A 16,931-nucleotide genomic window follows, 5' to 3' on the forward strand; every position below is an offset into this window, starting at 1 on the left:
AATCACCTCCGGATCGGGTGGTTTTGATTTTATGAATCGCTGTATCGGAAAGCGTTGTTATGGAAAACGTCGACAGCGAGACAAACGCTAGCTATGGTTTTGAAAACGCGGCGCTGGACCATATTGGCGACCTTAAGGTGCCGGGACCTAATGGGATGCCGGCAATTGTCTTTAAGAGGCATTGGCATTTTATGGGGGACAAAGTAGTGGAAGAAGTGCTAGCTGTACTGAACGGAGGAGAGATCCCGGAGGGCTGGAACGATACAATGGTCGTGCTCATACCTAAAGTTAAAAACCCGAAGAGAATCAAGGATCTCCGGCCAACAAGTCTATGCAATGTGATATACAAACTAGTGTCAAAAGTCATTGCAAACTGGCTTAAGTTAATTCTTCCTGGTATTATTTCAGAGAATCAAAGCGCGTTTGTGCCAGGGAGACTAATCACAGACAATGTCCTTATAGCATACGAGTTGTCCCACTACTTGCTAAATAAGAGGACCGGGAAGGCTGGGTATGCGGCAGTCAAAGCAGACATGAGCAAAGCCTATGATAGGGTCGAATGGTGCTTTTTGGAGGCAATGATGGGTAAGCTAGGTTTCAGCAGAAGATGGGTTGAGCTAATTATGAAATGTGTGAAGACAGTGAGATATCAGATCAAAGTGAATGGAGAGCTTACCCAACAATTCATCCCGTCACGGGGCCTTAGGCAAGGAGATCCGGTGTCTCCCTACTTATTTGTAATATGTGCGGAAGGACTGTCAGTGTTGCTTGCGGATGCAGAACGGAATGGTACGCTACATGGAGTCAAAATCTGCCCAAGGGCGCCTTGTGTATCACATCTATTCTTTGCGGACGATTCCATGTTATTGATCAAAGCGGAGCAACAGGAAGCGGCAGCCCTCCATGGTGCTTTACAATTGTATGAGGACTGTTCTGGGCAGTGTATCAATGTGGAAAAGTCGGCCATAATGTTCAGTCAAAATACAGGATACGCAGAGAGGAACTCGGTTAAGGACACCTTGGAATACAGAACGATGATTGGAATGAGAAATACCTCGGTCTACCCGTTCATGTCGGGCGATCCAGGAAGAGGGCGTTCAATTATATCAAGCGCAACATATGTGGGAGAGTTCATGGGTGGCACGAAAGGCTCCTAGCAAAAGAAAGCAAAGAAGTTCTTGTGAAGGCCGTGGCTTAAGCTATTCCCGCCTTCGCCATGTCATGTTTCGACCTCACCAAAACATTCTGTGCAGAGTTGAACACACTAATGTGTATGTTTTGGTGGAGTCAGCAGGACAAGCAAAACCTGATGCATTGGATAAGTTGGGACAAGCTAACTCGGCGAAAGTAATGGGTGGAATGGGGTTCAGAGATAAGCATAGCTTCAATATGGCAATGTAGTCAAGGCAGTGGTGGTGACTCCTCCAGAACCCGAACAGCCTTGGCGCAAAGGTCTTGCAGGCGAGATACTTCCCCGGGAGGACCGTGCTAGAAGCTGAAGTCCATGATGGGATCTCATATTCTTGGCGGAGCATTCTCCATGGGTTGGACCTCGTGAAGCAGGGATATATATGGAGGATTGGGGACGGGTCCAATGTACACATCTGGTCGAACCCTTGGATACTGAGACCATGGTCACGGAGAGTTATCACACCACTGGGGGCCAATCTCCTCACAATGGTCAGTGAGCTAATCAGCCCAGTCACTGGAAAATGGGATGAGGTGCTTGTCTGAGACACCTTTTGCGAGGAGGACACAAAACAGATCCTAAACATTCCGCTTCAGGAGGGGGTGGATGAATTTACTGCCTGGCACTTTGATACGAAGGGTGAATATTCCGTCAAAAGCGCTTATAAGCTCCATGTTGAGTTATGCAAGCAAGTACAAACAGGGGCACCCGAATCGGGTTCCTCGGTCGCAGGACAATTGAAGAGGCATGATGACCCAACCTAGAAACGCATATGGAAAATGCGGTGCCCAGTAAAGTTGCAGATGTTCATTTGGAGGATGAAGCACCAGTCATTGGCACTATGCACTAATCTGAAGAGGAGAGGTATGAGGCTGGAGCGCTCTAGCTGCTTCATCTGCGGGAGGACCGAGGAGGATGGGGCGCACCTATTTATAAAATGCAAGCTGGTCAAGGAAGGATGGCGAGCACTGGGCCTTGAGCAGGAACGCGTGCAGCTTGAGAGCATCAGGGAATGCATGCAATGCTTGATAAGTTGTGGGAGCTGGATGAGAGGAAAAGGATGCTTATAGTAATTTTTGGTGGCATTGGTGGAGAAACAGGAACAAGATTCAAGAAGGGGAGCTGCCGGTCGCGCCACTAGAGTTGCTTTTCAAACAGACTCACAATTGCTTGCAGATGCTTTGGACATTTGGAAGGCGGATTCCTCACCCTTTGCTGCAGTAATCGAAGACATACAGCTCCAACTCAAGATGTGGTTCTCAAAGTTCACTATACGAGTCTGCCGTCGAAAGGCAAATTCTGTTGAGCATGAATTAGCTCAAATAGGTCGTATGTGTTTACCAAATAATTGTACGGAGTGGAACACAACTGTACCGCCCACTGTGGCTGATCGTGTGTTGGGCGATATGCACAACCACCGTTAATCTATAAAGCTATTCTTTGACTTCAAAAAAAATCAATGTCATGGAACAAGATGGTGGCAGCACTTAAGAAAAAATTGTGTCTTCATGGAATCTATAACCCGGGTCTATTGCTTGGAAGGCAATTATCCTAACCGTTGGACTACAGACGCAATGGTGACACTAATTTAGATGAAAGTTTATTTATCAAGGAAGTTTCTGTTTTCACACTACCTAGCATGAGTCCGCTAACATTTTTGGGCTTGCTCTCACAAAATGCACATCGACAAACTTAGCAAAAACTGATAACTATTTGATGCCCTCGTCTACTAACAATGCGTTTGGTTCGACCTAGGTAACGCATTCGGTTTGCTGTAACGGGACAAGCTGCTTCCAATTAATTTTCGCAATATGTTCTTTCTTTGGTTCGTGCGGTCGAAACCTGATTTTCAAATCACCTCCGGATCGGGTGGTTTTGATTTTATGAATCGCTGTATCGGAAAGCGTTGTTATGGAAAACGTCGACAGCGAGACAAACGCTAGCTATGGTTTTGAAAACGCGGCGCTGGACCATATTGGCGACCTTAAGGTGCCGGGACCTAATGGGATGCCGGCAATTGTCTTTAAGAGGCATTGGCATTTTATGGGGGACAAAGTAGTGGAAGAAGTGCTAGCTGTACTGAACGGAGGAGAGATCCCGGAGGGCTGGAACGATACAATGGTCGTGCTCATACCTAAAGTTAAAAACCCGAAGAGAATCAAGGATCTCCGGCCAACAAGTCTATGCAATGTGATATACAAACTAGTGTCAAAAGTCATTGCAAACTGGCTTAAGTTAATTCTTCCTGGTATTATTTCAGAGAATCAAAGCGCGTTTGTGCCAGGGAGACTAATCACAGACAATGTCCTTATAGCATACGAGTTGTCCCACTACTTGCTAAATAAGAGGACCGGGAAGGCTGGGTATGCGGCAGTCAAAGCAGACATGAGCAAAGCCTATGATAGGGTCGAATGGTGCTTTTTGGAGGCAATGATGGGTAAGCTAGGTTTCAGCAGAAGATGGGTTGAGCTAATTATGAAATGTGTGAAGACAGTGAGATATCAGATCAAAGTGAATGGAGAGCTTACCCAACAATTCATCCCGTCACGGGGCCTTAGGCAAGGAGATCCGGTGTCTCCCTACTTATTTGTAATATGTGCGGAAGGACTGTCAGTGTTGCTTGCGGATGCAGAACGGAATGGTACGCTACATGGAGTCAAAATCTGCCCAAGGGCGCCTTGTGTATCACATCTATTCTTTGCGGACGATTCCATGTTATTGATCAAAGCGGAGCAACAGGAAGCGGCAGCCCTCCATGGTGCTTTACAATTGTATGAGGACTGTTCTGGGCAGTGTATCAATGTGGAAAAGTCGGCCATAATGTTCAGTCAAAATACAGGATACGCAGAGAGGAACTCGGTTAAGGACACCTTGGAATACAGAACGATGATTGGAATGAGAAATACCTCGGTCTACCCGTTCATGTCGGGCGATCCAGGAAGAGGGCGTTCAATTATATCAAGCGCAACATATGTGGGAGAGTTCATGGGTGGCACGAAAGGCTCCTAGCAAAAGAAAGCAAAGAAGTTCTTGTGAAGGCCGTGGCTTAAGCTATTCCCGCCTTCGCCATGTCATGTTTCGACCTCACCAAAACATTCTGTGCAGAGTTGAACACACTAATGTGTATGTTTTGGTGGAGTCAGCAGGACAAGCAAAACCTGATGCATTGGATAAGTTGGGACAAGCTAACTCGGCGAAAGTAATGGGTGGAATGGGGTTCAGAGATAAGCATAGCTTCAATATGGCAATGTAGTCAAGGCAGTGGTGGTGACTCCTCCAGAACCCGAACAGCCTTGGCGCAAAGGTCTTGCAGGCGAGATACTTCCCCGGGAGGACCGTGCTAGAAGCTGAAGTCCATGATGGGATCTCATATTCTTGGCGGAGCATTCTCCATGGGTTGGACCTCGTGAAGCAGGGATATATATGGAGGATTGGGGACGGGTCCAATGTACACATCTGGTCGAACCCTTGGATACTGAGACCATGGTCACGGAGAGTTATCACACCACTGGGGGCCAATCTCCTCACAATGGTCAGTGAGCTAATCAGCCCAGTCACTGGAAAATGGGATGAGGTGCTTGTCTGAGACACCTTTTGCGAGGAGGACACAAAACAGATCCTAAACATTCCGCTTCAGGAGGGGGTGGATGAATTTACTGCCTGGCACTTTGATACGAAGGGTGAATATTCCGTCAAAAGCGCTTATAAGCTCCATGTTGAGTTATGCAAGCAAGTACAAACAGGGGCACCCGAATCGGGTTCCTCGGTCGCAGGACAATTGAAGAGGCATGATGACCCAACCTAGAAACGCATATGGAAAATGCGGTGCCCAGTAAAGTTGCAGATGTTCATTTGGAGGATGAAGCACCAGTCATTGGCACTATGCACTAATCTGAAGAGGAGAGGTATGAGGCTGGAGCGCTCTAGCTTCTTCATCTGCGGGAGGACCGAGGAGGATGGGGCGCACCTATTTATAAAATGCAAGCTGGTCAAGGAAGGATGGCGAGCACTGGGCCTTGAGCAGGAACGCGTGCAGCTTGAGAGCATCAGGGGATGCATGCAATGCTTGATAAGTTGTGGGAGCTGGATGAGAGGAAAAGGATGCTTATAGTAATTTTTGGTGGCATTGGTGGAGAAACAGGAACAAGATTCGAGAAGGGGAGCTGCCGGTCGCGCCACTAGAGTTGCTTTTGAAACAGACTCACAATTGCTTGCAGATGCTTTGGACATTTGGAAGGCGGATTCCTCACCCTTTGCTGCAGTAATCGAAGACATACAGCTCCAACTCAAGATGTGGTTCTCAAAGTTCACTATACGAGTCTGCCGTCGAAAGGCAAATTCTGTTGAGCATGAATTAGCTCAAATAGGTCGTATGTGTTTACCAAATAATTGTACGGAGTGGAACATAACTGTACCGCCCACTGTGGCTGATCGTGTGTTGGGCGATATGCACAACCACCGTTAATCTATAAAGCTATTCTTTGACTTCAAAAAAAATCAATGTCATGGAACAAGATGGTGGCAGCACTTAAGAAAAAATTGTGTCTTCATGGAATCTATAACCCGGGTCTATTGCTTGGAAGGCAATTATCCTAACCGTTGGACTACAGACGCAATGGTGACACTAATTTAGATGAAAGTTTATTTATCAAGGAAGTTTCTGTTTTCACACTACCTAGCATGAGTCCGCTAACATTTTTGGGCTTGCTCTCACAGAATGCACATTGACAAACTTAGCAAAAACTGATAACTATTTGATGCCCCCATCTACTAACAACATGTTTGGTTCGCCGGTATCATACACCCACCATTTACCTTCCTCAAAAGAGCCACCATACCTACCTATTATGGCATTACCATAGCCATTCCGAGATATATAGCCATGAAACTTTCCACTGTTCCGTTTACTATGACACGCTCCATCATTGTCATATTGCTTTTGCATGATCATGTACTTGACATCGTATTATTGGCAAGGCCACCTTCATAATTCTTTCATACATGTCACTCTTGATTCATTTCACATCCCGTGTACACCGCCGCACGCATTCACATAGAGTCATATTTTGTTCTAAGTATTGAGTTGTAATTCTTGAGTTGTAAATCAATAAAAGGGTGATGATCTTCATTATTAGAGCATTGTACCAAGTGAGGAAAGGATGATGGAGACTATGATTCCCCCACAAGTCGGGATGAGACTTCGGACTTTATAAAATAAAAGAGGCCAAAGAAGCCCAAATAAAAAAAGGCCAAAGAAGCCCACAAAAAAATGAGAGAAAAGAGAGAAGGGACAATGTTACTATCTTTTTTTCACACTTGTGCTTCAAAGTAGCACCATGATCTTCATGATAGAGAGTCTCCTATGTTGTTACTTTCATATACTAGTGGGAATTTTTCATTATAGAACGTGGCTTGTATATTCCAATGATGGGCTTCCTCAAAATTCCCTAGGTCTTCGTGAGCAAGCAAGTTGGATGCACATCCACTTAGTTTCTTTTGTTGAGCTTTCATACATTTATAGCTCCAGTGCATCCATTGCATGGCAATGCCTACTCATTCACATTGATATCTATTAATGGGCATCTCCATGGCCTGTTGATACGCCTAGTTGATGTGAGACTATCTTCTCCCTTTTTGTCTTCTTCACAACCACCATCCTATTCCACATATAGTGTTATATCCATGGCTTGCGCTCATGTATTGCATGAGAGTTGAAAAAGCTGAAGCGCGTTAAAAAGTATGAACCAATTGCTTGGCTGAAACCAAGGTTGTGCATGATGGGAGTATTTTGTGTGATGAAAATGAAGCATAACCTAATTATATGATTTTGTACGGTTAAGCTTTCTTTGGCTATGCTATTTTGATAAGACTTTATTACTTGTTAGTATGCTTGAAGTATTAATATTTTTATGTTAATATGAACTTTTATCTTGAATCATTTGGATCTAAACATTCATGCCACAATAAATAAAATTACATTGAGAAATATGCTAGGTAGCATTCCACATCAAAAATTCTGTTTTTATCATTTACCTACTCGAGGACAAGCAGGAATTAAGCTTGGGGATGCTTGATACGTCTCCAACGTATCTATAATTTTTCATTGTTCCATGCTATTATATTACCTATTTTGGATGTTTATGGGCTTTACTTTACACTTTTATATCATTTTTGGGACTAACCTACTAACCGGAGGCCCAGCCCGAATTGCTGTTTTTTTTGCCTATTTCAGTGTTTTGAAGAAAAGGAATATCAAACGGAGTCCAAACGGAATGAAACCTTCGGGAGCGATCTTTTTGGAACAAACGCAATCCAGGAGACTTCGAGTGGTCGTCAAGAAGCAGCCAAGGCGGCCACGAGGGCGCAAGCCGCGCCCTAGAGGGGTGGGCGCGCCCCCCACCCTCATGGGCCCCTCATGGCTCTCCTAACTGACCTCCTTCGCCTATATATATCTAGGTACCCCAAAAACAGCCAGGAGCACCACGAAACCCTATTTCCACCGCCGCAACCTTCTGTACCCGTGAGATCCCATCTTGGAGCCTTTTTCGGCGCTCCGCCGGAGGGGGAATCGATCGCGGAGGGCTTCTACATCAACACCATAACCTCTCCGATGAGTTGTGAGTAGTTTACCACAGACCTTCAGGTCCATAGTTATTAGCTAGATGGCTTCTTCTCTCTCTTTGAATCTCAATACAATGTTCTTCTTGATCTTCTTGGAGATCTATTCGATGTAACTCTTTTTGGGGTGTGTTTGTCGAGATCCGATGAATTGTGGGTTTATGATCAAGTTTATCTATGAGAAATATTTGAATCTCCTCTGAATTCTTTTATGTATGATTGGTTATCTTTGCAAGTCTCTTCGAATTATCTGTTTGGTTTGGCCTACTAGATTGCTCTTTCTTGCAATGGGAGAAGTGCTTAGCTTTGGTTTCAATCTTGCGGTGTCCTTTCACAGTGACAGCAGGGGCAGCAAGGCACGTATTGTATTGTTGCCATCGAGGATGAAAAGATGGGGTTTATATCATATTGCTTGAGTTTATCCCTCTACATCATGTCATTTTGCTTGATGTGTTACTCTGTTCTTCATGAACTTAATACTCTAGATGCAGGCACGAGTCGGTCAATGTGTGGAGTAATAGTAGTAGATGCAGGCAGGAGTCGGTCTACTTGTCACGGACGTGATGCCTATATACATGATCATGCCTAGATATTCTCATAACTCTGCACTTTTCTATCAATTGCTCGACAGTAATTTGTTCATCCACCATAATACTAATGCTATCTTGAGAGAAGCCACTAGTGAAACCTCATAACCTCGGTCCTAACATGTAGTGTGACGACAAAGTCCATGGGTAGATACCAGAAATGTCCATCGGGTATTTCCATGGGGTTGAACCCGACGAGATTGAAATCATAGGTCATACCGGTCTGTAGCATGTTGTTGAAGCGAATTGCTTGGTTGTTGTACGCGATCGCTTCCATCTTTGTTCCCTAATATTTTTTATGAATCATAAAAATAATGAGGAAACAAAAATGTTTATCAAACATGTATTTTTAAAATGTGGGCTATAAACATACGGGCTATCAAGTAGTGAGGATTAATGACTTACATGATAATCGAGTAGTATACACTGAAGGTACAAGTTTTCCATGTCATTCTCCTTGATTTGAGCCTTCCACAGGACCCCAGAGTGAATGATCCAGCAATTTTGATATATATGCTCCATTTGGACACGATGAAAAGTCAAGTTCCTGTGCGTAGAATAGAAAGAACGGACGAGGTAAATTACTGAGCGATGATGGCAAACAGCCGTACAATGTGATTATTCTATCTTGCCTGTTCATCGGAGGGATGATGGGTTGACTAACGATAGGAACCTACGGCGATGCCATCACCCTCTTAGAGGTGATCAATCAGTATGAGTTTACCATGGTCGTGGAGGAGATGGCTTTTCGTCTGTAGAAAGATGGAGACAAAGATGGTGCTGTAGAAAGATGGAGACAAAGATGGTGATGCGGGGCTTTTATATAAACATACTGGGCGGCGGGAAAATGAAAAATGGTTAAGAAAATTTGGTGATCATAAATCAGTTACGGCAAGAATTTGAGATTATATACGCATGTGATAAATCAGTTACATTTTGAAAAGGGAAGTGATCATAAATCACAAATTTGCATTAATTAAATATATTGTGAATCACAAATCACAAATCAGCTAGGTTGATCACAGACCGATTTTGAAGTGTCTGTTTCCTTGATAAATACACAATTTTCAATAGGTTGCCGAATATTAAAGATCCGATTATTGACAATTTTCATTTTTCATTTTCCCGTCGCCCGCCCAAAACCAAATTTTCTTAACCATTTTTCATTTTCCCGCCGCCCAGTATGTTTATATAAAAGCCCCGCAGCACCATCTTTGTCTCCATCTTTCTACAGCACCATCTTTGTCTCCATCTTTCTACAGAGGAAAAGCCATCTCCTCCACGACCATGGTATACTCATATGGATCGATCACCTCTAAGAGGGCGATGGCATCGCCGCAGGTTCCTATCGTCAGTCAACCCATCATCCCTCCGATGAACAGGCAAGATAGAATAATCATATTGTACGGCTGTCTGCCATCACCACTCAGTAATTTACCTTGTCCGTTCTTTCTATTCTACGCACAGGAACTTGACTTTTCATCGTGTCCAAATGGAGCATATATATCAAAATTGCTGGATCATTCACTCTGGGGTCCTGTGGAAGGCTCAAATCAAGGAGAATGACATGGGAAACTTGTACCTTCAGTGTATACTACTCGATCAGCATGTAAGTCATTAATCATCACTACTTGATAGCCCGCATTTTTATAGCTCACATTTTTAAAATACATGTTTGATAAACAGTTTTGTTTTCTCATTATTGTTATGATTCATAAGAAAATATTAGGGAACAAAGATGGAAGCGATTGCGTACAACAATCAAGCAATTCGCTTCAATAGCATGCTACAGACCGGTATGACCTATGATTTCAATCTCGTCAGGTTCAACCCCACGGAAATACCCGATGGCCATTTCTGGTATCCATATAAAATATTTGATTAAACTGTTGTTTATGGAAGTTTCTCCTGACTGGAAGGGAAGGATGATTCCATATGATTTGATTTGATATGTGTCGTAAATGAAAGGGAAGGATGGAAGGTTGTTGTTTTATATGGAAGGGGATGGAACATTTGGCTTGGTTCTTGTGATGCAAAAATGAAAACCGGTCTCGGTTTTCGGTGGGAGGAAAAAATCGGTGGGGGGAGGGATCGCCTGGTGGGGAGATCGATGGGACGGTGGGAACGAATGACTTACGTACTGAGACACTAGGAGTAGAGATTTACATAGAATTTATCGGGCTTATCAGTTAAAAAAACCAACTACCCCGGGGTCAAAGTTAGCATGGTGTTCATACACAAGTTATCAAATCTATGGTGCGAATATTACCATGTTATTTACACAAAAAGTCCCCGGCGATGGGTTTCAACAACTTTTTCCCTATGTTGTATTACCATGCTATTTTACACAAAAATAACTAGGATACATTTTTCAACAATTTGTTTGTCGAGACAAAAAGTTACCATAATGTTTGTAAGTGAGTTATCCATTATCCACTGTGACTGAGTCGGATCCGGTGGTGGGAAGCTCGGGCAGCGCGGTGGTGGTCTGGGTCGAGCTCGGCTCCATTATCCATGGTGACTGAGTTGGGTCTTCTCGAGCTGCAGCGAGAGATGAGACAGGCATATGAGATGGGAAGAGGGAGGGGAGGGACAGGCGGCGGAGGAGCTGCTCATTGGCGGGCACCGGTGACGAAGCGTGGGATTTAGAGAGGGTGCTCCTGGGAATATGACAAGGCATCCAATGAAGAATATCATCGTCCCGTGCACCAGGCTGCTCCCTCTCATATTGGCCAATCTCTTGTACTTACTAACTCAGTTCTAGTCACGTGTAAGGTTCCGGTAAGAAATAGTTGGAGCCCTAGTAGGAAGAAAGAAAGAAATAGTTGGACTCCAAATGTGTGAGACAAGGACTGCAAGTTTATAAATAGCAAGAGGCTGGGATATATTTTAAATGGGAATCCAAAGATTTGCAAGCGCACGAGATATACGCTCTTTTAATCTCGAGATTTTTGCTCATATAATTCACCTAGACAAGCACCACGTATACATGGAATCTTGGATCCTTAATGATTTCTAGGAGCGCAGTCCCAATGCACTTTATTTTAAGCTACTCCATCCATCCGGATGCATATTGTGTCTAAATTCATCTTTCTTTTCAATAGAGGAATATATTAATTTTTTGAAGATACCAATTACACTCAGCCTCTGCACCAACGAGATGTCGAAAGACATTCAGGATGCACACAGCCAAAAGCTAACAGAGCATGTTATGAATTGCCACAAAGTTTTTGATTCCTACATCATTTCAACCCCACTAACAATTGCCAAACGAGCTTGAAGCACTTCGAATGCCCTCTTCACATCCTTCCTAGTTGCTTCCTGCATTATTGCAAAGTGGCTTTATTTCTTGATATGTTGTTCGGAAATAATGGTCTTCACAAACGCCGCCCACTAAGGATAGATGACATCGGCAAGATTTTATCACATGTGTAGTCATGGCCATTGGTGGTGCAGTTGCACAACGGCGATTCCCCATTGCAAAGCCCTTGAACATCGGAGATCCTTGAAGCACGTTGATGTCATGTGAGAACCCGGTAGTCCAAAGAAAGCATGCCAAATCCATAAGTCGTGTGATGCCACTGCTTCTGGTGTGATGGTGACCTCTTTGGTGTGCTATTGATACATTCCCCGCAAACCCTTGGGGCAGTTCTTCCATTGCCAATGCATGCAATCAATTGATCCGAGCTTCCCTGTAAACCATCTGGCCTCTCCAATAGCCAACCATTTTTCTATGTCCTGCGCATTTGGTTCTCTCAGATACTCTGCTCCAAACACCTGCACCATGGTGCGGGCAAACTTGACAATAGTCTTCACTTTTCAGGCATATGCTCTCCCGCATCCTGACCATCTCATCAACGGCATATGTGGCAGTACCAACTGCAAGCATCCTCAGAGCAGTCATGCTTCTGCTTAGCTGAGAAAGAAAGTTTGCCACAGCAATCCCATGTGAGCTTGAAGTAGTCATCGTGTGCCTCCATTTCCTCCACAATGCGCAGAAACAATGGTTTTCGCATGCAAAAACGGCGACAAAACCATGGATCATCCGGGAAAGTTAGGTTCGGAGTAAATTAGTCCTGGTATAGTACTCGTGCTCTGGACACCCTATCCCGATTGATCACTCTGTCCCTTTGATTGAGCCCTTGGAATTAAGAATATGCTCGACTTGCCGGTCCATTTCCTCTTGCATGCTCATGAGCATGGTCATGTCCACTTCTTGGAATAGAAAAACTCATCTTGTATCATTTGATCAAGCTTTGTCGGTCCATACTCCACGTCCGACGAACCATCGCATTCATCGTTTTTCCTACAAAAAACCACGTCGAACAATGTGTCGAACACATAGAGTGCAAGGGGGAGCCCGGTAGTTGCCGGACGTACTGCAGTTGCATCCGGGCCGGCGATGACGTCTCCGGCGTTGAGGACGGGAGAGAGAAGTGTGGTGTTGGTGCTGGCGGCGCGGAGGCTTGGAAAGGCTGCGAGACGGACGACGCAAAGGAGGGAGAAAAGAGGAGAGAGCAAATGGATCCGGTAGGTCGAAGGGGTGGATTTGGTGCAATTTGAGATGTGGTAGGTATGTCAGTTCCGACATGGCAGACGCGCCCGGGCTCCCCATATCCGCCCCATATTTGAGCTGGATATGAGGAATGCCGGTCAACCTAGACATTTGGGGTCCGTTTTAAGGCGCCCGTCAAAGTCGAATTTTTAGAGTACGGATCTGCATCAACCAATGATGTAAAAACAAAGAAAATTGTAACACATGGACAATTATCTAGCATCCTTATATTCCTTAAAAGTATATATAGGATAAAATCAAAGCGTCCTATAAAAAAATTTCCATGCATAATAAAAAAAGCAACGTCATGGTACACCAAAGTGGCAGCTCCTTAGAAAAAATTGCGTAAGTTTCCATGCATAATAAAAAATCAATGTCATGGCACAACTAAGTAGCAGCACCTTAGAAAAAATTGCGTCTGCCGGGAGTCGAACCCGGGTCTATTGCTTGGAAGGCAATTATCCTAACCGTTGGACTACAGACGCACTAATGACTCTAATTTAGATGAAAGCATATTTATCACGAGGTTGCTGTTTTCACACTACCTAGTAGTATGAGCCAACTAACATTTTTGCGCTTGTTCTCACGGAAAGCACGTCCACAAACTTCGCAAAAATAGATAACTATTTGATGCCGTCATCAAGTAATGACGCGTTTGGTTCGGCCCTGGTAACACATTCGGTTTGCCGGACACGCCGCTTCCGATTAATTTTTCACTATACGTTCTTTGTTTGGTTCGTGTGGCAATGTCCTGATTTTCTAATCACCTCCGGATTGAGCGGTTTCGATTTTTTGAAACACTGTATGGGAAAGCGCTGTTATGAAAAACGTCGACAGTGAAACAAACGCTGGCTACGGTTTTGCAAACCGCTATAATTGAAAGCCGCAATTTTTTCGGCGAACCAAACGCATCTCAAGATGTTCTCTCCTCTTACTTTGAATCACTCTAGGAACTATGATAACGTTCATTTTATCGTCTTTTTTTAGTAGAATGTTCGTTTATCTATGGTGGTCAACTACAGGGAGGGAAAAAAATAGGGAAGGGCCCCTCTCTACCAGATCTGGCGGTATCGCAGGCCGGTGAGGGGAGAGGGAGGGAGGCACTCCTGTGCATTAGTTGTAGGTTCTTTTCTTACTATATATGTTTGCATCCTACGTGGCTAGATCTGGGTGTTACTCGACGGGGTGGAGGCACTCACTAAAAGAAAAGGGGGCAAAGGTTCAGACCGGGTCAGCCCATTAGTCCCGGTTCAGTCCAGAACCGGGACCCATGGGGGCATTGAACCTGGTTCGTGAGCCCCGGGGGCTGGCCGGGCCACGTGGGCCATTGGTCCCGGTTCGTCTGGACCTTTTGGTCCCTTGGTGGGACGAACCGGGATCAATGGGCCTTGTTCCTGGCCCACCACCATTGGTCCCGGTTGGTGGCTTGAACCGGGACCAAAGGCTGCCCTTTAGTCCCGGTTCATGCCACCAACCGGGACCAATGATATGCCTACATATACCCCCTCGCGTAAGAGCAGAGCACACTGCTGCTCTGTTTTTTCTGGCCGCCGAGGGGGAGAGGGCTTGGTGGTGCTCTAGCTCACCTCCTATGCACACAAGGTGTTCGATGGAATGCCCGAGCCACACTACTTAAGCTTTCTCCTCTCCAAGCTCCATTTTTCTCAATATTTGTCTAGGTTTAGCGGCCCGTCACGCCCCGTCCCCGTCTTCACCGCCGTCGATCACTCGCGCCGATATCATCGCCGGCACCACCATAGTGAGCCTATTGTTCTTATCTTCTTTCTGAAAGGAAAAATATTCTTACTTGTGTGTTTAGATAGATACTTGTATTATTTTCTTACTTTTATTATTGCATCTTATATAGTGCGATGGTTTTGGTATCCGCCCCCGTCGACCCTCGTCCTGTCTATGATTCGGATGTGGTATATATTACTTTTCATAACCTTTGGTTCATTTATTGTTTGTGACAATTATGCCGACCAACGTGACATAGATTTTATTTATCTAGGAGGTTGTTGAACCGGAAATTCCAACCGACCCTATTGTCGAGAGGTTGAATTTAGTTGAAGAAGAAAACAATTTCTTGAAGGAAAAAATAAGAAAAATTGAGGAGGAGAAGATGATATTGGAGTTGCATATTGCGGATGTCGTCGATGATCACAAGATCATGATGGATGCAATGCACTTGAAGATTAGAAAGATTAGAAAATATGCCATTCATACCGAGGCTTGGTATCATTATGCCGTTGGATTAGTTGTTACCTTGGTTGCGATTATGATCGCATTTGTTTTCGCATTGAAATGTTTTACATAGTTTCAATGTATGGTTTAACTAATTTAGATGCTCTGCAGAGCTTTATGTTGTTAGATGAGAACTATGTATGTACTTTGGTTTTAATGTGATGATGAATTTCTATTAATTTGGTCACTTAATTATCTATTCATGATGTTCTGTAATGGTTTTTGACACACTTAATTATATATAATGCACGCAGATGAACCGGCAATGGAATCCTGATGAAATCCTGATGGTCCGTTTTGTACACGAAGTGCATCCAATTTTTGCCGTAACCCTTTCAACTTTCTTACATATGCTATGTGGATTAAATGATGATACCATGCCAAAATGAAAGAGAGGCGCAATGCTCACCTGCACATTGCTTAGCTTCAGGCCAACATGCAGGTGAGCACTGCGCTTCTCCCTTCATCGTCTCTATACTCAGGGCTTATAAACCGCTGCGAGTGCCTCTCGCTTGGCGAGGTGGGACTAAAAAACAGCTGCAGAAAGAATCAACTAAAAAACTCTTTTACCGGTTCATGCCACGAACCGGTACTAAAAGGTGCTCGTGGGGCCCCAGCCTTAAAACATGTACCAAATAAAATGCCTTTGTAACAGCCTTAGAACTGGTACTAAAGGAATCAACTAAAAATCTTTTATAAACCTCTAGTGTTATTGAAACTAAAATTATATAGAATTTTGTTACAAACTTTAATAGTAAAGAGAATTATCATAAAAGAAAATAATAAGTAATTAGAATTTTGTTCAAAACATTAAAAGAAAAAGAATTATCATAAAAGAAAATAAATAGGTAAGTAGAATTTTTTACAAACTTTAATAGCAAAAAGAATTATCATAAAAGAAAATAAATAAGTAATTAGAATTTTGTTCAAAACATTAAAAGCAAAAAGAATTATCATAAAAGAAAATAAATAATTAATTAGAATTTTGTTACAAACTTTAATAGCAAAAAGAATTATCGTAAAAGAAAATAAATAAGTAATTAGAAACAAAAAAGAAAGCAAAAAAATTGGGGAAAGATAAAAAAAAGTGCCACCTACAGGGCCACCACGGCCTGCATACGACTAGAAACCCATTACTAGGGCCAGGATGCAGGCCCGTAGTAGGCCTAATAGGCCCACAAGCACAGAGAGTGATTTTAGGCCCGTAAGCCTGAAGTAGAGAGGAGCTCGAAGTGGTTGGTTTGGCAGGGCTTATAAACCACTCCGAGCCCCTCTCGGCTAGCGAGGTGGGACTAAACATAGCACCGCACCGTGCCAGTTCCAGCACACGACCTTTGGTCCCGGTTGGTGGCACCAACCGGGACTAAAGAGAGCATTGGTCCCAGTTGGTGGCACCAACTGGGACCAATGCCTCTCTTTTGTCCCGGTTTGTGGCACCAACTGGGCGCAAAGGTCTGTGTTTCCCGCCCTTTGGGCTGCTGAAAAGAGGCCTTTGGTCCCAGTTGGTGCCACCAACCGGGACTAAAGGGGTGCATTGGTCCCGGTTGGTGCCATGAACCGGGACCAATGCTCTGCCTATGTAAGCGGCACTCGTGAAAATTTGGTTCAGTTCGTTCTTCCCCGCCGCCCGACGCCGCCAGGCTGCCCGTCCGTCTCCGCCTCGCCGTTGCCCCGTGCCGTCCCGCGCCGCCCTGATCGAGGCCATCGCCGCCCCGCGCCCCGTGCCCCGCGACGCCGC

General features: G+C 44.4%; 1 non-coding gene across 1 annotated transcript; it reads right to left on the reverse strand.

Moving 5' to 3' along the window:
* Window positions 1-13,362: 13,362 nt before the first annotated feature.
* TRNAG-UCC lies at window positions 13,363-13,434 on the reverse strand. The gene has a single exon. It is a non-coding gene; the product is annotated as a tRNA-Gly (tRNA).
* Window positions 13,435-16,931: the final 3,497 nt, after the last annotated feature.

The sequence above is a fragment of the Triticum dicoccoides genome, chromosome 4A (assembly GCF_002162155.2).
Source record: "Triticum dicoccoides isolate Atlit2015 ecotype Zavitan chromosome 4A, WEW_v2.0, whole genome shotgun sequence".
Lineage (NCBI taxonomy): Eukaryota > Viridiplantae > Streptophyta > Magnoliopsida > Poales > Poaceae > Triticum > Triticum dicoccoides.